This window comes from Pseudopipra pipra, chromosome 5 (assembly GCF_036250125.1).
Source record: "Pseudopipra pipra isolate bDixPip1 chromosome 5, bDixPip1.hap1, whole genome shotgun sequence".
Classification (NCBI taxonomy): Eukaryota; Metazoa; Chordata; class Aves; order Passeriformes; family Pipridae; genus Pseudopipra; species Pseudopipra pipra.
Window position 1 is genome coordinate 22,970,337 of NC_087553.1, and position 24,438 is coordinate 22,994,774.

The 24,438-nt window shown below is 43.7% G+C and overlaps 1 long non-coding RNA gene across 1 annotated transcript; it reads right to left on the reverse strand.

Annotated features, from left to right (window-relative positions):
- Nucleotides 1-2,354: 2,354 nt before the first annotated feature.
- LOC135414308 (uncharacterized) lies at nucleotides 2,355-10,301 on the reverse strand. The gene is made up of 2 exons (XR_010430656.1): nucleotides 9,258-10,301; nucleotides 2,355-9,044 (listed from the first exon to the last, which is right to left on the reverse strand). It is a non-coding gene; the product is annotated as an uncharacterized LOC135414308 (long non-coding RNA).
- Nucleotides 10,302-24,438: the final 14,137 nt, after the last annotated feature.

A 24,438-nucleotide genomic window follows, 5' to 3' on the forward strand; every position in this document is an offset into this window, starting at 1 on the left:
CCTCATGTTTGCTTCAGGAGACACGCAGTGAATCAGGTTTCACATTGTTCGCATTTGATTTCAGCACTGTGTGCCAGGCAAAAGAGATGGGGTGGGTTCTGACTAAGTCCTACAAGAACAGCAGACTTAGATCTAAAAAGGAAATGACAGGGAGGGCGGTGAAATTATCTTAATTGTGGAGTTTGTGGATTCCCTGGTGATTTTTGGCATCTGTACTCAATAGTCCCCTGTAGCAATAGACACATTTCAGAATGCAGTGTGGAAACAGCACTGCTGTCTGGTTGGGATGAGCACTCCCTGGCTGTGGAGGGCCAAGTGGCACAGCTTGGCTTGTGGAAGGTGCTTTAGGAGGCAGAGGATGTCTGCCTGCTTGTTAGCAGAGGATGTGACATGATATAATAGCGTGGCTCACTGCCATTGGATCCAAGTTGTAGCTATTACTGCAGATAATTACAGGTGTTTCAAGTTTGTCAGTGTGCTTTTTCCAGAACTGTGTGTCTTAGCACATTTCAAAAGAAGCAAGCAACCCACAATAAGCATGCTAATCAGCAAGTGGCGCTGATGAGAGACACCAAAGTGATGCTGGAGGAAAAAATGCCACAAATCGTTCATAGGATTGGGCGTTGTGACTCTCAGCCAAACTCAGATCCTGCAGTCAGTCCCCTGTCTTTGTGGGGTGACATTTCTGGACCTTGAAGTCACATTTTCTGCTGACACCTTTGCGTGTTGAAGATGAGCCCACGCTGCAATGCCTGGTGTGCAGAATCAGATGCGGATGGGCTAGTACAAATCATTCCTGTGGCAGAACAGAACAGCACACAGCCTGCAAACCCTGCGGCAGGCAGGCACTGGCTGTGGACACGCAGCCCGGCTGTGCCACTGTGCCTCTGGGTGCTGCTGACTGGGCTTTGTGAGGCTCCTTTGGAACAACCATGTCCTTTGTCAAGTCAGGCCAGGCACATGCCCTGCACAGCAGGTCCCAGCTGGAAACCTGACTCCTGGGAATGCCAGGAGGCTGCTAGGACTGCTTCTGGCTGAAGGAAGTGACACCTCACTTCAGAAACAAATCACAGAGTCTTCTCTTTCATATTCCTATAAACCACATAAAATCCATCCTTCTTTTTCTTTTTGTTTTTCTGGGCTCTCTCCCAAGTGTGCTCTCAGAATTTCCATGAATATTAACACACAGCATAATGGAAACAGAATTAAAAAACACATCCCATCTTTTTTTCTTGATGACCTAAGCTATTTTAAGGTGAGGGTGTCATGATGGATGAGCAGGGAAGTTCATTTCCATTTTAATTTCAAACTTCAATGGAGTGGGTCACCCACTTCATTCTCTGAATGAGGCATCATGTGCTGAAAGCTGTTATCTCTAGGCTTGGCTGCATTAAGTGCACTACATTAACTTCAAATCTCTTCACATTATATTTAAACTCTAGGTGTGCCTACTGGATGGATTTGCAAAGGCTACTGTTAGCCTAGAAAAGCCAATCTCTCTCAAGGAGCTGCTCCTGTTACCAAAGGTGAAAGAAGTTGTACAAAATTCTGCTTAAAATGGTAGAAATCAAGGCCCTGGATGGGACTGAGTGAAAGAGGGTACTTCTTAGTGTGTCTTTCCAGTGAAGTTAATACTGGAGAGGTAGAGGGGGTTGTTTGTGTCAAACTGAAGGAGAAAGCTTTACATATATTTATCTCAATATAAAAAAATGTTTCAGGTCATCCTGAGGTCTTTTTGCTCAGGCCAAGAGAAAACACTTTACCACTGTCTTGTGAATCTTCTGGGAATCTTACTTTTTATTTTATTTTTTTTAAACAAAATTGCTAGTCAGCTATCAAAACCTACTGTTTTGAAATTCAGCGACTAGAACACTGTTTCAAAGACTAAAGTCACTCTTAAAATCTTCAATGTGATTCAGGCTTTTCCAAAATGGAACATCTCATTTTGCGCATGTATAAGTGACATTGCATGGCATTTTCAAAATTCCTTTTTTTTCTTCACACTTTTTTTTCCCCAGCCAAAATTATTTGCTGATTTTGACCCAGTTTTGCAAGTTGTTCCATTTAGTGTTTGTTAAAAAATTTTTCAGATGATCTAGTTGTGCTGGGGTCAGAGGCCAGGAGAAGACACAAGCTCCAAGCAAGGGCTGTGTGAGGAAGGAACAGAGGGGCAGGGGTGTGAATGGTTGAGCAGTGCCACAGCAGCTAAGGGTCTTGGCCACTGTCCTCATTGTGGATGCTTAAATTCAGCAAATGGAGTGTCACAACAAGGGCAATGCTCAGGGAACAAAAAGTAGGCGGAAAACCTGGAGTGCAGACGATGCCAGAAGAACTGACAGGAAACAGAGAAAGAGTTAACTGGAACAACCAAAATAAACCATGAGTATATTTTCTGGTGACAGTAAAGCCACACTAACTCATCACAGCTCAGTAGGCAAATGAATGCAACAAAATTGATTTAAAGCAGACTCCGAGTCTATGAAGATGGGCATGCAGAGGGTTAAGCTCAGCCAGCTGAGCAATGTATCTTTGCCTGAGCTGGCCCAAACAGGAATGGGGAGAGGGTGAAGTCCCAGTCACAGGCTCAAATTTTTTGCCCATTAGACCACCAGTATTAAGACTGTGAGCTCTCAATCTCACTTGCAATAAGCCAGGCTCTGTTTGCATCCCTATTCCTGTGGTGGCTACAGAAGCCAAGCCCCTCATTGCCCAGACACATCCTGGAGTGGGTGGTGCTGTGTACCCTGTGTGGTTCCAGGTGAACAAAGCACTGAAAGCACAGACGATATCCCCCAAATCCACTCCTGCCCTTAGATAACACCATGCTTCTTGAAGGTAAAGCCTCTGTGTTCAGACACTGGCTGGGTTTCTTCACAGCCCAGGGTCTGAGCCAGCCCCCTGTGGTCAGGTGGCAATGCCAGACCCATGGCATGCAGCAGAGATGAACTGTGGAGGACAACGGGAGCCGCCTCTGCAGGGAGAAAAGGAAAACAGAGACAGGAGCACACTAAAACATAAAGAATACAGGAAAGAGTTTCAGGAAACAGCACTGTAAAATCTTGCAGTCAGTTTTCCCCTCTTCCCTTTTTCAGTGGCCATCCATCCCTCTGTGCTGGTCTGGGACAGAAGCATTTGGTTGGGACTACACAGCACTGAGATGTCACAGCACTTAGAGCCAAGCAGATCCTCTGGACCCATGGGGACCTGTCCTCCCTCTTATTATTTACATCTTGGGCTAGCTTCCATGGTAAACTATGATAGATCTGTTTCTCTTCATATCTGTGTTTTTCTGTGATATTTAAGGAGGAGAGACATCCATGGGAAAGAGTACTCACCCACAGGGCTGGGGGAAGCCCACATATTTTAGGTATTCCTCAAGGATACAGAAGTTATACAAGGATAAAGGAAGCCCAGCAGCTTTGGACTTGTGCAAGCAGTGGTGGAGGGAGGCACAAAAATAGAGTCTGGTGATTAAAATGTGAAACTTGTGATTGCCTCAGTCTCCCTTGCTGCAGATCAGGTATCCCATAACTTGTGTAGAGGACATAATACTCTGGCTGTTTCCTTCTCCACAACTTTCCTGGGCCAGATGGAACCAGACGTCCCAGGTGTCTTCTGGTCCATGGTGCCTGGGTGGGAGAGGCACTGCAGTTTTAATTCTCAAAAAACAATGCTGCACTCTAGGTTAGCTGATTACTAGTCTAATATCTTAGTTTAAATTTAAAAACGCGCTGTATGTCATGCCAGCAGCTGCAGGTACACAAACCCAGCATTGCTATGTCATAGACCCAGGGTACCCCCTTCAATGAAGGAGAAAACTCACATCCCCCAGTAGCCTCTCATGGATACTCCAGGTATGCATTGGACTCCTTGGTTTGCTGATTTGATTCACGAAGTTGGAGGAAAATGAGTTCAATCACAAAATAAAAATGGTTATTCTGCACTAAGCTACTGAGCTGATCTGAGCTCTAGCATGGGAAGGACAAGAGCTTGTGAATGGGTTGATTCAGTTCAGAAGAGAATGGGACAAGGGCACTAAAGAGCACAGGGATCTCTGGAACATTATGTTGAGGAGGAGGATGAGTGATCAGAGGTCTAATGCACCAGAGAGCACGTTGTACAGGGGTTTCGATTCCACTCAACACCTCTATCCAGAACTTTCTATATATATGAGGGACAAACATTTGAGGCCCCTTTCCCATCTTCACACAAGGCTTTTGCTGTCCTTCACATGCCTCCCCTCTCTGGCTACAGTACATGACTTTGAGCTATTCTGCCTGACTTGGTTGTATCCCCTCCAGATATATTCTCTGCCACCCTGGGATATTTCTGCTGTTATCAGTGAGTATCAAGCCCTATTTTCAATGGCAGACTAAAGGGATTTTTCTGTCAGATACAGACTTATTGCCTTTTGTTGACCTGATGCTTTCCATTCTTCTTGCCCAAACATCTTGACAGTTTCACTTTCCACAGAGTAACAAAGAAATGGTTCTCCCCAACTTATTGTGTAGAGCCACTAGAATGGCTCTACTGGAGCTGCATTTCTCAAACAGAAATGCCCTTAGAGCAGTTTCACAAGCTTTTAAAATCCAAGAACCACCTTTCCTTTCTGAAAGGGCTCCAAGGACATCCTATGCTGTGTCTCCATGGAGGTTTTCATTCACAATCCAGTAACAATTAATCCATTAAAAACACATCTATTCATTTTCTTTATTCCATCTGTTTATGTATTTTCCATCTCCTACATCAGAAGAATGCTGAGTGGGAGTAGGTTAGGAAAGAAGGGGGTTTGCAGTCATTGTCCTGGTCACAGTACCATCTGATGATACAATTCTTTAAGGGATGTTTCTATTTTTTGCTCTGTAGAGCTCCAGTCCAGCAGATGAGGAACACTACCCAAGGACCTTAATGCTTTCCTAGATGATGAACTACTAGTATCTTCCATTTGCCTAAAACTGCTTAGCCTCCCTAACATCTTTCTTCCCTAAAAATAGTCATATTAAAACTGAAGTTTTGTCTTTAGAGAAGAGTAATAATCAAACCCTGAACAAACCAAGAGATTACAGGTTTAAGAGAGTCCTTACAAAAAGGACTGAAATTAGGGAGTGCTAATACTTTCTGCTGCCAGCCACTCATTCAAACACAGCCTAGGTCATTAGCAACTGGAAGTATTTCCTGCCTGCTGGAATTTTCATTGAGCTACACAAATAGAGGTGAAATGGAGAGGCTCCTTAACACAATGGCCAGATGCCAACATCACAGCCCCCCAGTATAATTTTCAATGGAATTGAATGGTTCAAATGGATTATGAACAGCACATTTTTCACATGGCCTAAGTATTTTCCTCCACAGTCCTCTCCTAGTGGTGAGTAGCTTGCCTTACTGCTATCACAGCTGTAGCTTTTCTGTGGGTAAGTGGAAGATTTCACTCTTACGGGCTGCCAATTAGGTGGCTTTCACTACCAGCTAGAGCCAAAAAGATCATTAAGTGCAGCCTTTTGTCCTGCGCTTTACAAAAGGAACTATCAGCCATTCCAGAGGAGAATAAAGACTTTTCCTGCCTCCTGAAGTCCAAAATATGAAACAGAATTAACTTTCAAAATGTTGGAAATATGTATTGATTTACCACAATTCTTGTTTCCCATTTAAAGAGACAGCTTGCCTTTTTCGTATGACCACTGGCATTTTATTTTAGTGTTTTGGCTTTTTCCTGGATCTCCCCTTATAATGTTAGTGCAAGCTGGTGACCAGCTTTCACTCATAGGATAGACATTTCTTTTCCTGCTACTTAGCGTAACTGTACCATTTTCTTTTCTCAGAAACGTAATAATGTCTTTATTAGGAGGCTGACATTCAGGTATCAAAAGACCCTCTAAATCTGGATTAGACAAAAACCCAGGCTATTCATCACTTGTGTTCATTTGCAAGTATCTTCTCGAAGAGCAGCGGTCAGATTGTTCATGTCCTGGTCATATCTCAGTTTGGCAAACTTAAATTGAAGTTTGGGCTGGAATATTTTTATTGACTCTCAGCCTAAAGCTTTCCCCAGACTGTTAAACAGATGCCACATTTCATACCAGATGTGAATTTCCTAAAATAATTCTTGCTGTACATAGAGAGGACTAACATAAAGCCTTTGAAGTAAATAGCAAAACCTGCCATCGATTCTGGATCATATATCTATGGGGTGTAGAAGAGTCTGTGATTCATTTAAGATAGAAATCATTATGCTCTCTTCAATGGGAGATATATTTCAGAGAAATATGTATACTAAATGTATTTTTACATCCTTAGAAGATTTTGGAATGACAAATATTCTTCTATTCCTTCATTGATATGAATCTACTGGGGGGCTTCTCTTTTCAGTTTCAACATTGGCAAAAAGTACACAGCGAAGTGCTGAATGATGACCAATATCCCCCAAGGACAAGTTTCATCCCAGATGATATATCCCTGAAAAAAATCCCCACTTTCAGTGGATGGGCATGACATCATTAAAAAAAAACTCCTTTAGAAAGTTTCTGCCTGGGAATTTTCTTACAGACAGTTCTAAGCACAATCTGCTACTGAGAAGGAGACTGGGAGGTATTTGGCTCCTGCCAGGCATTGTTTCTTACTTTGATTAAGCTCTTAATCTTGTGTTTCCTCTGTGAGTATCAAGCTCCAGAAAACTGCCTTATTCAGATGCCTAAAGGGAAATAAGATTCAACTTCAAACAAACAACAATCACTGCTCCATTTTTGATCATAATCTAGGGGGAAATGTATCATGAAGCATCGAGGCTCGATACCTCCAAAAATCAAGTTTAGGAGTCAGAATTTAAGAATCTGTCAGAGCTAATCACTTCAAATAATGCTGGAATAGAAGATTGGTCTCACCACAAGAAGCAATTGCAGCAGGAGATAAAAAGATTACATGCTGAATGATCTGATGTGAATAGGAAAGATGCTATTCTTAAAGCCTTGAGCTCCCATGATGCAGTATTTCAGCTTTGGACCAAAATGGTAAAGCTAAACTAGAACTGTGCGCTGTTAACGTCAGAGCAATCAGCCTCTGGGATAAGAGTAGAATTCCTACTTGAAAAACATTTTTTTCTGTTGAATTGTGATTATTAGTATTTAAAACAGCAGCAATTAGAGTCGCTGACTCCGAGCCACACTGTGCTAGGCTTTATTCCATGCATTATAATACATTGCCATTGCCCCAAGGACCACAGAAGTGTAAACATACAAAACAGAAATATGGTTGCAGGGGATACAGAGAAGAAATGACCTGTCAAATGTTTAATATCATATCAGCATCACAGCCAAAAATACAATATGGGGTCCTAGTCTGCTACTTGCTTCAGCTAAACACCACCAAAGCTGTCTTCCTGCAGAATTCATTTTACTTTAAAGGAATCTCAATCTCAATGAGACTTTATCCTTGTGGGAATGCAGAGGCAAATGACAGCAGCTGTGATAAGGTAAATCCCACGTGTTAATCACCTGTTCTGCTTTCACCTCTGAATTGAAAAGCCTTTAGAATGAAGCCTTTGGAAAGAGATGTTCCTAAGGGAACACGAAGTATGTCCAGGTCTTCCTAGGATACATGGGCACCTTTTCAGGGAATTAAAAAAAGTGCTTTACAGATGCTCAGGCACCTGAAGAACAGTGAAAGTCAGGCTGGCAGATTGCATTCAACCCTAGTCGAGCTGTGTTCAGGAAAGGTGAATCCAACAGATAGAGAAAGGAGTTTCTTGGGGAGATTAAACAGATGCTGTCATATGAGGAGAGACCACAAGAGCCTATCTCTTGAGTCTGGCTTCAGCTAAGCTCAGCAGGAGGAAAATATCAGGTTGGGAGAACAGCTGTTCAAGTTATAGGATGACGTTAAAAAGTGGCAAATGAGCAAAAGTTTTCCACAAATGCATTTAACCTTAGAGCAACCCCTGCTGATAGGACTAGTGAGGCAAAAACTAGAGTTGCTTTTACAGTGGAGTTTGTGAACTGGCTGTTGCGATGTGCTTTGTTATGGAAAAAGGAATAGAGTTAATTGGTCCTCCAAGGCCTTTGTTCTAAGAAGATACTGCTGTTCTTCAAAAGATAATTTTCTAGAAAAAAAAAAACAATGGATTTTTTAAAAAGCTCCATGTTCCACAGAAATCTTGTAAAGTCTCTTTTCTCTTGCAACACCATGAAATATTTTATAAATATGGGGATATCTGATAGCTTCTTGAAGAGTTTCTTGTGATCATTGAGTAATTTAGTCTTTATTATTCTTCAGCTGGACATTTCACATTTTTAAAAATTATACTTCTAAAACATTAATCCTGTTGGCCAAAAAAAACCCCAAAAGTTCCCCCAAAATGCAAGAAACTGAAAGAGAAACTCTCCCCACCTGAAAAGCAAATCCACAAACTGCAGTTATCCTGGAGTTTGTAACAGGTATATTTATAGCAATCTTTTGACCCTCCCCCCTGCCCAAGATGATTAATTTTTGAGAAAGTTTGAAGCCTGCCTTTAAAGGATGTCTTTACTACCACATGCACCCATATATGTTGCCTCTGTGGGAAAAAAAATAATTATGATACATTGCATTGGCATTGGTATATTAATCACACATATATGATCATAATTCTTGATAATGCAGCATAACAATATAATACAGCATTAAGGTAGAGGTCTGATTACATGTCATTCAGCAAGGGTTGAGCCACTATATTTAGATGCTGACAAATTTGAGAGAGTACTTATCCATCTTCCTGAGGAATTTCTGCAGCTCTCCTTCCTGCAGGATCTGAAGGCTTCACACCAGCTGGGCATTTTGCTCCTAGTGCTCCTCCAAGATAGGAATGTGATGACCTCCCCATTCCACACCTGCCTCCTAGGGCTCCCGGTCGCTGCTTGCCACGACGGTACCAACTCTTTTCCTGGCTCTCTCAAGGGCAGCAAAGACCTGGTGTCACCTGGACTGGGCTGACGTGAAGGATATGTTCCAGGAAAACTGCATCTGTGATCATGGAGATCTGGTGCCTCTGGTACAGCATCACCCAGATGTATGTCCTAAAACAATAGTTTGACGTAACTGAATCTGATTCTTAGTTAAAACATGGGCACTTTCCTTTTTTCCTACAGTGTATGTAGGAGGGGAGGAGTAGAGAGTTCTTGAGTAGGTGTAAATGCTCCCCTTCAAATTCCCCTTTTCAGTGCCCCAGTGTAATTGCAGTTCAGGGCACTGTGTTCATCCGCAAGGTAGCCCTAAGGAAGCATCCTTACCTAGGAGACATGAGGTCCCCACATCCGCACTGCTGCTGAGACACGTTTGCTGGGAGCTAGAAGAAAACACTGCTCACATCTAAGATGAGGAGCCATAGTTACAAAGCCCTCAGGGACAGCAGAAGTCAACTCAGCAGTGACTTTCCCAGATTGAAAAAGATCCACATCCTGGACAGACCTAGGGACTTGTAGTCAGAGCCTTTTTAGGAGCTTGTGAACTGACCATGGAGGCAGACCCATCAATGTCAAAAGCTGGAGGAGGCATCAAAGGGCTGGCAGAGAGGTTGGCAAGGAGAAGCTGCAAGAGTGAAGCTAGCCCAAGAGAGCCAGGAATTGCCCATCATTCAGCCCAGAGCTACAGAAACATGAAAAGACAAGGCAATCAATCTTTCTAACTTACTTGGCTACATGATCAAGGAACATTAAGCACTGCATCATAAGGTTGCTGTACTTGGAAAGGTATTTCGAGTCCACAGTGTACTGAACCGGAGCACACTGAGCGAGGCTGGATGGTAGGTTATTGATTGATTCTTACAGAGACAACTAACTCCTCAGCATAGCAAGAAAGGACCACACATAAAGATCACGCACATAAGCTATACAGCTCTTCCCCTCCTTTAATCAGACCCCAGGATCCAGGCAAATGAAGCACATCTGAATGTCTCTGGCAAGAACACAATCCCACAGAGCACAAAGACAGCATGGTGCAGGCAAGGTTAGAAATAGCTGAGCCAGAGGACACAGGAACTTAATCTCACTTCGGCACAGGGCCCTATCTATCCGTGCTTTGTAACAGGTGGGCAAACAAATAACAGGATCATATTTGATTGCCCCCCTCAGAAATGTCAGGTCATCATTGCACGGGCAGCTGACTGAAAGGAATGCATTTTCAAAATCACTGCATTTAGCTGTGACTAAAGCTAGCAAATGGGAAAGTTTAATTTATTATTGTTATTCATGGGGTTGTGGGTTTTTTTGCATTTTTGCTTTTAAATCACTTTTCTGGAAGAAGAGAAGTGGCTTCCCTCCCACCCACCATCCCCCTCCCCCAGCTAATCGGCAGTCAGATTTGCAACTAGTTACAACCTGAAGAATAAATAAGGTATTTCTTTTTGCTAATCAAGAGAATAACCTGTGCATATGCTTCAACATCTTAGTATAGCAGAACGACCATTCACAATTTTCTAAACAGTTACATTTTTAAAATTCCTAATCTATGTTAAAATAATTTTTGACAAAGCTGAGAATCCAGAAAACTAGCATTTAGACTGATATTGTTAGCTAAGTCAAACCACATTACATGTGCTGGAGAGAAGTCACTTATGAAAACATTTTACATTAAAATGTATGGCTTGTTCTCCAAAGAAAACATGCTAATGGAAATTATTTTCCTCTTAGAGTTCACCGGGTCTGTCAAACTAGTAGATCTCAGCCTAATTGTTAGTCCAGGCTTTGAAGAGAAAAACACTCTGCCCTTTTTCGTTGTCTTTTCTGCTTCTCAGCTTTGACTGGGTTAAATGTTGGACTGATGTAAACTGGAAACAAAAGCAGAGAAAATGTTATTCAGCTGCAAAAGGGATCACACTTGTCAAAACGATCCACCACTTCAGTAAACTTTCACTCCTGGCAATTAGCCAGTTCAGCCAGTTTTTAAAATTTACAGCAGTTCATCTCTCCTGACAACTGTTATTTTTAAACCTCGGTCCTTCACTTTTCTTAACCCCCAGAGGAAACTGTCCAGATCCTTAAGGCTGACTGCAGTCTCTGCAGCCTGAACTATCTGTGCTCCCCCGAGGCTGCGAAGGCAGCTCACTTGGCTAGGGTACAGCAAGGTATAGCTGGCACTGCTTACGCAGGGAGAGGGAAGGTGAAAGAGGCAGAAGATGCTACAGGCAGATGTTATAGAAGAGGAGGAGATAGCTGCCCAGGTGGCCCACCCTGAGTTAGATGCCTAAACAATTCACTGGGAGAATTAGGGTTTGCAACTGGTTTCCCTGTAGAGTAAGACAGAGCCTAAACTAGCCAATACACATCTGAAAGGAGAGTTATGGCTGCGTCCCATCCTTCTCAGATGCTTTGATGACTGAGTTGCTGGGTGTAAATACTGCAAAAGATCAAGGTGCTTGAATACCACTGCAAGGGACTGACTGCCTTTTAAAGCATGTACGTAACCATGACTTATTTTTGTTCTGAAAGTAGCTTATGTTCTTCCCATATGGGTGTATGTGAATGCAGCCCCAAAATAACAACCTCCATTTGGTTGGGAGTGAGAATACAGAAGAATGAGCAAAGCTGTAAACAGCCAAATTCTCCAGGGAAATAAGTAGCAGTTAGGAGTTCATAATCAAAGGCTGTTTCATGCCTTTATAGGTATTATTAGGCTCCTAAAGGAGCAAGTTAGACTTGGAAACTCCCCATCTATGAAATTTGCTCTGTAAAATCTTGGAAGGAAGTAACATCTCACCACCAAGTCTCAGATCCTGGGGGAGCACTGATTAGCAGTTGCTGAGGAAATCATCTCAAAAGCAGTTCCCACAGATTTGGAAGGTGCATAAAACTCCTGTGGTTGCTGGGGAGAATGCCCAGGGATTGCCCCGAGGCTCACAGCAGACAGTGCTCTGGGCCAGAGAAAGAGAGAGAAAAGTGCCCTTGGCAGAAGATACAGTAAGCAGTCAGTGGCTGGGGACACAACACTGAAGGGCTGTGTAGGGCTGAGGAAGCAAAGACTGATGAGGACTCCAACTCATGCTGCCTGAAGGGCAAGGCTAAATGTCCATAGAAGAATACACAGCCTCAGTAGCAGCTGGTTTATCCATTTCAACAGAGGCTAGGAGTGACCTAACATACTTACAGCATGGATGATCCCATGACCAGGACTTAAGAAAAGCTGGGACTTAAATTATTTGCAGTACAGACATGCTCTCTGATGAGGGACCTGACTCAGAATCACACCAGCCCTGTCCTACTGCCAGTGTGTAGGACGCACAGAGTTCATGGCCAAAACAGCAGACTATTTCCCTCTTCACATACTGGAGTCTCTTGAATTGCCTCTTAAAATCAAAAACTGACTTTTTTCCCTCCCCCCATGCTCCTCTGCTGCCTTTTGTGCTGTTAGGGAGGGGCCTCAGTCTGTTCCCAGCACAGGATGGCTATTAGCACTTATACCAGTGCAGACTGGATGGGGAAGCATCGTTCCACCATTAAGAGGTAACTGCAACATAGTGTTGCCTTAGCCCATTATTTCCCCACTGTATTCTTCTCCCAGGTAAGCTGTATGCTAAAGCATCCTCTGCACAAATCTGTCGTGTTGCACAGTGTTTGGGAGATGTCGAGTCCCATCTTCCCCCACACGCAGACACAGCTTTCTGAACTACGCCAGCACTGAACAGAGATACTCCATTCATCAGCTTCTTGTATTTATTTTCATCTGCCAAAAACCAAATCCAAGCCTGAAGGCTTGCAGGAAGATCCTGGAGTCCAGATCGAGGTTTCAAATAGGAGTAGAAGTCACAGATATTTATACTAACATGTACAGTTTTGTGCATGCAGAACATATTTGAAGAAAGTCAGAATTATCAACTATTTAGCAGATTTTTACTGTATCTTTAATGTTCAACTCTACACCCACGTTCATGTTCAAGCTGGCTAATATGTTTTGCAACCATATGGAAATGCCATGTTTTGGACCTGCTGTAAAAAATATGGTATCAATAAAATGCCATATTTCAGTTAAAAAAAAGTATTGAAAGAATAATCTGGTCTACCAGTAATGAATACAGATGGGGAAATTGCACCAAATTGGCTTTATCAGTAAGGAAGAGATGGAAAGTGGAGAGCACTGGCTGAACCCCATGGCTTATTTAGCAGTGGACTCTTTGTGGCAGGTATGAACCATCTCCAAATTCTCCCCGAGCAAGTGGAAAAGGCACTCTCCAAAACTGACTCCAACCAATGTCTCAGATGATTCCATTTATCCATTATATGCCTCTTCCCACAAGTTTTTTGCTTAAAACCTCTCTTTGGAAGAATAGGGAATTGTATTTTTTCTGGATTGCTGACTGTACCAATGCACAGATCACTCATGAGACTCTGACAGTGATGCCAGACTGACATTTAATGGTTAGACTGTGGATGTGGTTTATTCCAGCAGAAATCACTGCAGCCTTTCACCACTGAGCAGCTACTTACCCACAATGTACTGAGATACTTTGCAGTTACAGATGGGGGCAAAAATGACTTCTATAGGTAAACTGCATTAGTCTGTCTATAAGCCCTACATCCTGACTCCAACAGTAGAAATATAACCTCTTAGTCTCTTGCGCGTAAGGTCCAGTGTAAACTGTGATTTATAAGATTGAATATCTCTTCCAGAGTGCATTAACAGGCTCTGACTCTACTCTCTTCTTTTAACTTAGATGGGGATTTGCAGCTGTGTAAACGAAATGAGAATTGCATCTATATCTGTGCCAAAAAAATTAGCTAAATATACAAATAGGCTGAAATGAATATGATTTAATCTTCAAAGCAGACACATTTTGAAGGATTTTATTTCCTTTCCCTTCTAAAAGACAAGCTCTTTCTGTGAGTCTGTATCTACAGAATGATACTGTTTGGGGGGACCCACTAGCTCTTCCTTTGGCTTAGGGACTATCATGACCCAGATCAGCTAAGGTAAGGAGCAGCCTCTGTTTCAACACCCTTATAAAGAGTGGGGAACACTTGAAGGAGCTTGGTGGGCAATTTTATCATCCCATGTACCCAGGACTAGCTGCAATCATAAACCAGATTCACTTCCATCTAAGGAAAGACACTTACCAACAGATTGTAATAAGGTTCGCTCTTGCTGGTCATTATGGAAAAAAATGGAAGAGGCATGAGCCCATACGGTGTTCATGAGGAATTGCACACCCAGTGGGCAACTGACAGCAGCCTGATATCAAACATTTATCTGTGGCTTGCTAGCAAAATGAAAATCCACCAGGGCAGGATGAGAGGAGGAAATCCCTTCAGTGGGTGGAGGAGTGTGAAGGGATGTTGCCATTTTGGAAGCAGACTCATAACCAAAAGCTCTGCAAGCCAATATTTCTCAGATAAATCACACAGAGGATGGTTTAGGACATGGTGTCACTTGCCCAGCCTGGATTAGCTCTGTGACAAGAATGCCTTTTTCTCTGCACTATGGCATTCTGCTTTCAAGAAGCCAGAGAGGACACAGCTCATTCAACCATGTGCTCGTGGCCTTTGCAGAGTCATGTCGAAGCTGGGCTTGGGGCCCTTCTGGCAGCATTGTTGGCTTCAGCTAAATCTGCCTGTTTAGTAAGGTAATGTCCCCTAAATTCCCAGTGTGCTGAGAGTTTCCTGTAAGTGTGCAGATAGATGTGTGTGTAAGTGCAGCATGGTAAGACCATGAGGGGAGAAACAGAGAAGGTTTTATCCATATGTGGCAGTAACTCAGTCGGGGAAGGTGAGATGAGCAGGCAGGAGAGGGCATTCCTACTAAAGCAAATGGGAGCACCAGCCCACTCAAGACATGGCATTTAGTGTAGCTTCTGCCACATCTGTGTTTGCGCAGGAACTGTTTCACATCAGGTGTATGGTTTAATGAGAGGGATCTACCTTGCCTTGCAATAGGCTGGGGCACTCACTGGCTGAGCTGGGAGGACTGGGCTGGAAATCTCTGGGGACACAGTCATTTATCATGAGCTGCCCAGATTCTGGCATGAGCAGTGGGTCTGGCTAGAGACAGCAATCATCTATTGCTTATGTTAAAGAAAAAAAAGGAAGCAAGAAAAGAGGTTAATGCTGCTTACTCTTGATAAAGCTTTTAGCTGCAAAATGTCACATTCTTCAAAACCCAATCAGCCAGTCATGCCCTAGGCTTTAACAGCTGTAACTCTAATTGGACCAAGAAAATTAGTTGATCTGCATCATGAAAACACAAAACACAGCAAAAAACCACAACACACATGCTAATCGAGTTAACATGGTGAGACGGTCATGAGTGTGCCAGTGTGGCCTTTACAGCCTCCCACAGATGACAGAGCCCGCTCTGAACTCTGCCTCCAAAGTGCTTGAGGCCCTTAGACACAGCAACTACACCAAGCTGCCCCATAAAGAAATGAAGTTTTAATTACTGCTATCAGTCAGATTTCAAGCAGTGGAACAACCAGCTCACCCAGATGATTAACATTCCTGCTGCTGCAAGAGCATGAGTCCAGCCTCGTGGAGGGAGGCAAATGTTGATTGACATCTTCCCACACTCATTACGCTGTTGTCTCCTTCCCTGGAAGAAGGGCATGCTCCCTTTTGTCCACATCTGACAGCACCATACATCACCTCTTGGTTTCCTGCAATATTAATCCAGTGGCACCACCAAGAATAGCTCCAGACCTCAGGACAAGGAGGCAACTGCCCAGGGTCAGATTTTAGAAGCAAAAAAATTATTCCAAGAGACAGTCAGATGGACAGCTTCCCATTTTAAGCTGTGAATTCCTTTTTTATTTATCTGCACTGCCTCCCAGCCCTCTTCATAATGGCAGACTAGACCTGGATTTCTGTTTGTGAGAGTTCCCTGCAGTGTTGTGTCTGAAGGCTGAGATGTGCTGCAGCCTACTCTGAAGGACTCCTGGGATTCTTGTCACAGAGTTGTTCATGAAAAACAGGGTTGTTCATGAAAAACATCCACTTGGATTATTTAGGGTTTGCGATGGTGTGTTCTTGCAGAGTTCTAGAGATGGAAGAGGATCCAAGATGGTACATCCCTGCCAGAAGAGGACTGCTCCCTACAGGGCACTTCCCAGCATCTGAGTCTGTTAAGCTTTATACAAGCAACAAAGAGCAAAGCTGTTTTCAACACTTTCCCTGGAGATTAATCCAAAACTAGTCAGATCCCAGCATTCAAAGACTGTCATAGCATCGAACAGAATGTTCTGCTCCTCAAAGAGTGCCAAACAGTTCACTCTTTTCCTTGATGTCTGCATCCTTGGGGTGTTTGTGGACTATGGTTATCTCCTCTTAATATCCCTGTTTAAAGCTTCTCCCATATGCAAAGGCCTTTCCATCTATGGAGGGATGGATCTACAGATGCTATCTCTTTCAGAAAAAAGGTAAATTTTATCAGGCAAAGAAATTGTTAATGCCATTGGAGATTTTCTACATGGTCCTGTATGTTTACCAAGGAGCTATGAAATCCTGCTTCCATGCAGCATTTTTCCTCTTGGGCCCTAAAATCTTTTAAAGAGCGTACAACACAGAGGCCTTTCTCCAGGCTCTCTTCAAGGCCATCCTCCCATGCATTTCCTTTTCCAAATGTTGCTGCCTGTTTTTCACAGGAACAGTAACAGGCAAAAGCCTTTCGTCTGCCTTTAATTTGGGCAGAAAAACTTTTAGGTAGCAGATGCTCTTGTTTTAGTTACTCATTTCACAAAGGAGTTTCTCTGCTATCTACAGGAAAGGTTTTATGGGTATCTCACACATTAAGTTGTATAATTCCATGATTTTTTGAGGTATCATTGTATCAACAACAGCTATCTCAAGAGACCAAAGGGAAGAAGTGTTCTAGGGTCCATGGGAGAGTGTTACAGTCATACTCACTTTCAAAGAGGAGTAGTCCCAGCAAAATATGGGGTCCCCACCTCTTGAATCATCAGGGATGTGATGATCAGGTCACACTTCCAGTGGTTTGGGTTTAGTCCCTGCTCTAAACAGGGCAAAACAGGGATGTGAAAAGCAGGTTTCTTCCTTTACAGATTCCTGCAGTGGATTGTGGCAGGGTGTGACTGAGAATAGAGGGAGATGTGACCATCTGGGAGATGAGAGTGATCTAAGCTGGACTCCAAGCAAGGAGCCACAGGACACCCCACCATTCTCCAGTATGTTTCTGGTAAGCTCCCACACTCAAGCTCCTTATTACAAAAGATGGCTGGCCAGGGTCACCTAAATAGTAGGTAATTGCATTTCAAGGCTCTGACAGTAACCAGTTCAGCGAAACTGCTTGTGTTTAGTTTTCTGGCTGACACACGTAGCGTGTGTAGCCAAGGCCAATTTGCTACCCGCTACTTCTCTCACGTCTCTTTGCACTTGCTTTGCATTTCTCCCTCCCAGAGAGCATCTGTGCTTTTTGTTGTTTTCAGCAGTTAGCATTTAACACAACTTGATCTTACTGTCTTCTCTACATATCCCTTCTCTCCCTAGGCTGCTGATGCAACCATGGTTGATGCTTTTGAACCTGGATTGTGTGCATATCTCAGGGTTACTTGTGACTGCATGCTGGGCTTCAAAAAGTAAGTGCCTTGTTGGGGTCCTGTCTGAGAACTGGAGAAGGGCCAAGTGTGTCCAATTCACTATGCAGCCATCCATATCCCTGGAGTTTCATAATACTATCCATCTGTTCTTTCACTTCCTTACAAGAAACGATTGTGGGGTTACAGAGGTACCAATTAGCACATCTTGTTGAGACTGTGTTTAAAAATATTCACTGTCCATCTGTGTGGAGAGAAAAATCCATTTCTGTTAATGTGGTTGTTTTCCTTCTGACACTTGCTGTCTGCAGTACCCAACTTGGAACAATGAGTGTTGGGAAAAAGGGAGAGCTTTACAACCAGTGGGACTGGCCAGAGTCAACACTGGAGAGTGAGAGGGAAATTTTGGATGCAGGAAGGTGGCAGAGGAAGGGGAAGTATTTGTAATGTCCCCCTTTCCCACCACAAATACCACTGGAGACAAAGCCTACAATGGTATGGTGCCATGCTTGAATTGCACTAACAGGACTCTGTTAAGTACATTCTCACTTGTATCTTACTGGCCAAAGAGGGACTACAAAGGGTGGTTTTGCAGAGTGCAAGCACTGCATTGACCACAAACTGGGATTTGTTTGTCTTACAGATGTCCCTAAAGGTCTCATGGCAAGAGTGCCAGCCATTCCCCATAGCCACTGACTTCAACTCCATTGTGCTTGGACACTATCTGTGATCCTCTTTCACTATCCCTAGCAATGGTGGACAACAGAAAGCAGTAGATGTGTGAAAGAATCTGGCTGCCCTCTCATCTGAGGGCGGCTTTGGTCATCAGGCCAAATTCAAGAAAATGGCTGGCATGGAATGCCTCTGAATCCCTTTGTAAGCAGAAAGATTGAGGGGGGTAGTGGATAGAGAGGAGAACAATGAGCAGCTCTACGCCGTCCCCCTACCATCCCCCGCAAGGCACCCCTTCCAAGAGCCACTCAGCCCATTTTCAAATTTATGACCTGTCATCTTCCTTCGCAGAGCTGGCACTTTCCTCCAGCAGCAGCGAAGCACTGTGAAAGGCACTTACCATGTCTCCCGTCACTCCCTCGAACACCTGGGATTTGCCTTCCTAGCTATGTCTGCATGCTAGGTTAGTCTTGCTGCTGGTGCTATGGCAGGGAGAAATGCAAAGCAGCTGTGGCCATAGAGACACTTGAGAGAAACAGCAGGCAGCAAATCATGCTTGGCTGTGCAGTCCATGTAGCTGGGCCTACACTTTGCCCTGGACTCTGTTACAGCCCCAAAAGGCAATACTCTATCTACACAACTCTGGCCTGATGTGTCAGACTGTCTCTTGGGAGAGAGAGTCTTCAATGAGCAAGGAGAATGCTGTCTGCTTGTGTTAGGTAGCAAGATCTGACAATTTGAATAAAGCTGAGGGACAACTCTATTACCACACGCAGATACAGGATATGCCAGGACCTCTCTGCACTGCAGCTATGGGACAGTTAGGGAATACAAAACCTTTAGTTTAAGCAAGACTTAAAAGTTGTTCTGTAATATATTTCTTGGCTATTTATGAATTTGTGTGATCTCATTGCAGTTGGGACTGACATCCTGCAGTCTTAGGTCTGCTTAGCTTCTTTCAGCAATAACCAGAGGGGAGGAGACAGTACCTGCCATATCTTTCTTACAGCTACCTGTAATTTTCATCTCAGTGTCATAACCTGGGTTTGATCAAAAAGGAAGCCTGAAGGGAGCTTACAGACCCAAGCCACCAAATGTGGGAGCCTTTCAGTGCAGGCTGGTGTGCAAGCAAGAGTAAGATTGCCCAGGTGCTGGCAAATAGACCATAACCTTCTTCATTGTGAGCTCAGCAGGCTCTGGGCAGGCTCTAGCAGGAGCAGCAATCCCCTCTAGAGGTGTTGGCACAGTGTCTGAACGTCCCTTCTTCCCTTCCCTTTGCAGATCCTTTTACATGATTCCTGTAGGCCACAAGCAGGACAGCTGTGAGACAGGAGTTGGGGCAGAGGGCTGGAAGGGCTGTTAAAGGGAGTTTGTGTACCTGTTCCCTTTCCACTTTCAGGATAGTCAGGGTGAGCTTGCCAACTCCTTCTGTCACCTTCCCCTGCTGTCCCCTATTCAGAGGAGGAGAAAAAGTGGAAGCACCTAAAAAGGATGTGTATGTGTTCTCTTTCGTTCATCAAACCATATAATAAATTCCCTGAAGCTCAGAGTCTGTAATGCTGGAAAACTGCACCCTGGCTAGAGATGATTTCTGTATAGAAAATAGCTGTTCAGCCACAGAGCAGGTAGTGAACTGCCTGAGCTCCTCACCTATTTTGATGATCTTAAAGAAGCTTGGTCAGGTTCACTGAGAAACATATCAGGGCATATTTGGGACGTCAAGGCACTGAGGGATACCAAAACATTACCACCTGGGCAGCCAAGGCTTCTTGCTTCTGTGGTGGCTATGTGGGAAGTCCTAGCACCTCTGACTAGGTGCTAATGGGACACTGAAGGTGTTTGTAGCAATGTCAATGCTGCCTTGCCAAGCGTTTTGAAGCATGAGTCACCTCTTCCTGAATCATGAGACTGGCTTACAAGTTATTAATATTTATTTTCTGACTGAAAGTAGGAACGACCTGCCTTTACTTCCAAACCTTTGAATCTGTAGGATTAATTCCAATGATGCTTACCGAATTTTGTCAGCATGCATGAAAACTTTGGTTTGCTGTCTTTGTGTTGCTTTCATTGCTTTAAAATAAAAATAAAACTGATGGGTTTTTTCCTTTCATCACACAGATCCAAATCTGGAAGGACTCATCAGCTGTTAGGAGATTTACTGTAAAACCACAAGGATTTGCAGTGGTTATTGAGCAGCCATATGCTTGGCTCAGTGCAGTGACCTTTTGCACCTCTGACCAAGCTGCCTATCTGTCCACTCTAAAGCTCTTCCTGCTGGCAAGAGTTTACATTAGCTCAGCTAGAGTGAGGACATTGGATTTATTCCCTTTTGCCCTTTTCAGTATTCACAAATAAAAATTGTCTAGCACAATAGATACAGTTGCTAGTGGAGTCTAAAAACTTCATAACTGAGGATGCAATAAACCAAGAAGAAAACACATTTCCAATCAACCCCATATGCTGGAAAAGTATCTTGGAGATTCATTCTGCTAAAAAAAACCCTGGCTTTTCTTCACCTTTCCCTTTGCTTATAGGGAGAGGACAGAAAAGCCGCTTAGCGGTTCACCTGAAAACACTTAGTGCCTAAAACTTCCACGCTTCCTATTGGCAATGAGAGTGAAAAGCTTTTCCTTGGAGCTACAGGATTGTGCCTCTGTGGTGCAGACCTGGAGCACATGGTTTTATAAGGCTGGGTGTGTAAGGGCTAAAGCACAGCAGTCAGGTGGTCAGACATCCTATTTTTAGTAGTGCTCTGTGTACCTGAATTATCCTTCATTTGCTGCTGATGGTGGACAAAACCACTGAACCAGTAACCTTTCTCAGGGCATGCTCTGAAGCACAATGGATGGGGTGAAGGGCATTTTGGAGGCTCCCTCTGTTGCCTAAAAGCTGGTGAAGGTTCCAGAAAGAATTGCAAGGCAAGGGGGAGGCTTTGCAGGAAGCACAGAGCTCTGGCAGATCACTGATTTCTGATTGACTGCCAAGGGCATGAAGTGATGGTTGACAAGGGTTTGCATGTTTGAGAGAAGGGAAGTGCCCTTTCACACCTTCTCAACCTGTTTGTGGTTGCATAAGCCTGAAGGCACAGAGCCTGAGGTTGCTATGCCAACTTGCTGAGTTCCTCCCATCCACTTGCCCTTCTGAACAATGGGGCAGGCCTGGAGGAATGGAAGTTCACCCCGAAATGATCCATCAGTGGCAGAGGGTTTGCTCCATCAGTGGAGCAGACTGAAGGGCTCTGCAAAGTGTGTGTACTCCTGGCCCTTGTGCCACCAATGAGGGAATGCACTAGAGCAACTGGTTTGCAGCACTTCTGCTTCCTTATCTTGAGGGCTTTACTTTTGCTGCTGAATTTCGTTTCAAGTCCTCATTGGGAGCGCAAGGCCTGTGTTGTTACCCATCAAAAGAATCACAAGCACAGCATGAGTCTGTGTGCCTGCTTTCCCTTCTGTAGCATTAAAATAGAGCAAAGTGCCATTCAAAGACTCTGAGAAGGAGGAATCGCTATTTCCAGGTACTTACATAAACTATCTTCAAGTGCAAAAGTGGAAAAACCTGAACTCCTTAGGTTCTCCTCCTACCCCCTTCCTTAAGGGGGACACTATATAGGATTAGCTTGTATGGTAAAAGGGTCTTTGAGACAGAACAAAAAAGCAATGTGGCTTGGGTTTGTACCACATGGAAGAGGCTGGCAAATGAAGCAGCTCCATGTTTTTGCATCCTATCTTAATTAGCAGTGGCTTCTAGCACAAATTGTTATGGTTAGCCCCTTCCCTTTCTTTGTTTGACCTGCCACATAAATCACAAACCCTTTTCTCTACACTCTAGCGCTATCAGGAATAGAAATCCTGATGGGTTAGTTTACCAGTAATTAAATTTGTCCCTTCTGTTCATTTCATGGATGCAGTTGCCCTCTGCTTTGAAGCAAAGTGCAGGTCAGTGCCAATGGGAGCCTTTAATAATCTGGTCTTATCTGGCACTGAAGATAGAAAGTTTTCTTGCTAATTGTATTATTGCAAAATTATCTAAGAGGAACAAGCTCTTCTGGACAGAGGGAGGTTGGAAACGTGCAGAGTCATAGAGAAGGTAATGGGTAAATTTATACTCCTGCACACATCCTCCGAGCCTTCAGCCAGAACAAACACACAGAAAATGCCTTAGATCTGATTTCCTTTGACTCAGCAGCTTGCTTTGTCATTTACACCAGAGTAAAAGCTGCTTTGATAGGCTTTCATGTCAGAATGATAGCTTTTTACATTGCTAAAACTGGGGTGCCAGGCTAGCACAGCCTCCAGCCTGAGCAGAGGAAATGGGCTTGTGGCAAGCCCTGCTGCTTCTGCTGGGCAGGGCTTGAGGTGGATGGCCCAGCCTTGAAATCCGGCCCCTGAGGAAGCAGGCAACAGCACTGTAGGCTTCATACAAAAAAGAACGGCTTGTAGCTGTTGCTAAAGAACCTGAATTTTCCTGATTCTAGATCACTGGAGGAACCAGACTGGTTCAGGAAAGTTCTCCAGGTTCACATCAACTAAAGGGACCCATTCAAATTTGACCCCTGTCAGTAAATATGTGAAAATGCAGAAGCTTTAATCTGACTTCTGATTTTTTAGTTAAACGAATAAGATGCTAGTTATTTCCACTGCAGAGAAAAATCTGACCCTGTAGCACCCTGAGGGCCTCTTTTTTCCTGTCTAGTTGGGTTTAATCTTGCAGTTTCTAAGCCTGTTTCATGATTTTGAGGACCTGACATATATTTGTGGAGAGACTGTAGCAGGCAACACTGCCTTTTAAAAACTGGGCCAAAGCACTTTCGTGTTCTGGTTCCTTTCAAGGACACAGATGAGATTATTGACATGTCCATTAACTGTACTTCCCAGGAAGGTTTTGGTACTCTGCAATGAGTTTGTTATGCACACATCTCTGTGTGCTATGTCACCTCCTGGCCATACAGCTGATGCCTGGGGCTGGGGACTGAGAACTATTTCCAGTTGTGCAGCCTGAAGGCTATTATTTGTGTGTCCCTTTGCAGACAGATAAAACTCATTCTGCTCATGCTCTGAACTGGCCAAAAGCTATATAATCTCTCAACAGGACTAATTAGCTCATGCTCCATAGCTTGCTCATTAGTAATGGCTGCTCAGTTTTCAGTTAGTTTGTAGTGTGGGTAGAGGGACCTTAAGTCAGGAGATGCTTACCCCGAGTAACTTGGGAGTAACTGCTTAAAACCTGTATGCACATTCAGGTTTTCCATCTGTAAACTGCTAAAATATTGATGTTCCTGCTCTGCAGGGGAGACTTAACCTAGGGAAGCAGCTTCCTAGATATTTGCAGAACACGTGGAGATATTAACAAAAAAGTTAGACTAAGAGTGCATAGTATTACCATTATTATTATTATGGATTTTACGTTGGTTCTTGAGTACATGATTGCAGTCCTCTGAGAGGGGGAAACAGAACAAGAACAAAATAAACATAAAAGAACAATCTGTCATTTTCACCTCTTCTTCCCTCCGAGTGATTCCCATTCACTGTCTTCCTTTCATGATGAAAATAGGTGTATAATATCTCTCAGATCAAAGGAACGTGGCATTTTTCAGTCCCCAAAACATTCTTATTTTCTTAATGAAAGGAACTGTAAAGCCCATGTTCTAACATAGGACTGGTCCTTTAGATAGAGGAAGGCACAGAAACAACTAACCCTGTGTAAAGACACGGTGCCCTAATTCATGTTCTTGTTAGCAACCACAGCGAACCCAAGTACCAAATAAAACCTGTGCACAATCATGTGGTTGTAGAGCCAGAGCCACCACGAAGCTTCAGGGTTGTGGTTGTGCAGTCTACCCACATGGCTTCAGGGAGCTCCATTGGATTTAGACAAGCTTGTCAGCCAGGCATAAAAAGACAATGGTGTGAGAAGAGTTGTGCTAGAAGGGCATACTTGTAAAGGCTGACAGGTTTTGCAGGTGAATTAACCTTGTTTTCTGGAGGCACAGCTGCAGATTGAAGGTGTTGGTGGAGTAAGGAAGGAATGTGAGAAACCAGATCCTTAGAGAAGAAAGTTTTTGCCTTTGACAGCTTGCAAGGCAAAGAGGGCTTCTCATTGGGAGTGTTTATATGGAACCAGCTCATACCAAATATAGTGGCCAGACCCAGACTTGCAATTGCCACTTCTTAATGGAGACCAAAATAGAAGAGCTGGTTACAAGGCAGCATCACATGTGCTGCAGAGGGCTCTGGCTTGTCAGTCTCTGTTTCATCCATTTTTCATGCATC